This window comes from Triticum dicoccoides, chromosome 2B (assembly GCF_002162155.2).
Source record: "Triticum dicoccoides isolate Atlit2015 ecotype Zavitan chromosome 2B, WEW_v2.0, whole genome shotgun sequence".
Lineage (NCBI taxonomy): Eukaryota > Viridiplantae > Streptophyta > Magnoliopsida > Poales > Poaceae > Triticum > Triticum dicoccoides.
The window spans coordinates 181,333,440-181,334,792 of NC_041383.1; the positions used below are offsets into that span (position 1 = coordinate 181,333,440).

General features: G+C 57.1%; 1 long non-coding RNA gene across 1 annotated transcript in view; it reads left to right on the forward strand.

Annotated features, from left to right (window-relative positions):
- The first annotated feature begins 1,048 nt into the window (after positions 1-1,048).
- Positions 1,049-1,353, forward strand: part of LOC119362928 — a 4,549-nt gene continuing 4,244 nt past the window's right edge. The window contains exon 1 of the long non-coding RNA XR_005173686.1: positions 1,049-1,275. This is a non-coding gene — a long non-coding RNA (uncharacterized LOC119362928). The remainder of the gene's footprint in view (positions 1,276-1,353) is intronic.

Sequence of the window (1,353 nt, forward strand, 5' to 3'; positions counted from 1 at the left end):
TCATCACTTGTAACTCCGTTCTTGTTCTCCTTGTGCATGCCATCATCTCCATGCTTGTTCTTTCTCCAATGTTCATCCTTCTCCAAGCTAGACCCTTCATTTGTAAGCAAAACAAATGTATCCAATTTAGGCAGCATCATATTCTCATGAACATTAGAATCATTACCAAGAAACGAAAGTACCTGGTAATTTAGTTGGCGTGCGCGAGCTCTAGTAATTGGTCCAGTATGTATAGCAGCAGGGGCTGTGGGTGTAACAATGGTATTGATGTCCTCATCACCGCGAGCGCCTCCTCATCTTTGGAGTCCATCGCCGGTCCGGGCAAATCACCAAACACCTTGCGGGCGAGGTGGGCGCAAACCTGCCAGTGTACAGGCCCTGCGCGGCCGGAACGCCGCAAAAGTTGCCCCGACGGCGGCGGAGAGGCTGCCTCGGCGAAACCTCTTCTTTTTTCGGCGGGGAATGATCTATCTAGCTGTGGTGGGCGGTGGATGGCGCCGGGATCGGCAGGGTGGCGCAGGATGGTGGCCGAGCGCAGGGGGGTCGGAGGCGAATCTGGACGGATGACTTGACTTTTCGCTTGACAATGTGGCCCCAGGAGCGCTTTTCCCTTGCGCCGGAGCCCCCAAGCGCCCCCAGTGCGTCGGGTTTGGCTTGCGATCGCCGGGCGCAAAAACGGGCCGAGCCAGCGAAATTCGGCATCCTGAGGGCACGACTGGGCGTTTTTACAGCGCCGGCGTGAAAAAAACGCCTGGGGAGGGCCTGTTGAGGCGCGGCCGGAGATGCTCTTAGTCTTCTAGGCAATCAAAACTCCCTTTAGACGTGCTTGACACATGTGGATGACAAAAAAATGTCCTCACCGTCGTCGTCAGCCTTACGGGCTTTACCTGACGACGAGGGAGAAAGTGAGCGCCAGTAGAGGACCAAGGAGAAGGGCCGCCGCCCGTGTCACCTGAAGACGACGCGGGGCCAATCCGTTTTTTCAGGAGGCTTACATCCACATGATAGCACGTTCCTCGGGCCACCAACTTGTTCCTTTGCTTCGATGGTCTCGCTGGGAAGACGACCGTGGCAGAGCAACCGGCGACCGAGAGACATTCTTCCCTTGGCATCGCCGTTGGTCCTTGCAGCACCGAATTCGCAACCGAGAGTGAGTCTCCGGCGCCAATGAGGGTCGTCAGGGGTGCGGCTATGGCCATCATCGGGGCCAGGGGCGGCCGGCTTGAGGCGAGCGCTAGCAGCGTCCCGATCGGGCGAGAAAGCCGCGGACAAACGGTAAGCGGCGCGGCGCGGCCCTATCTTTTTTCTAAGAAGCAACTCACTATATTCTATATTTGAGCTAGGGTGGAAAAG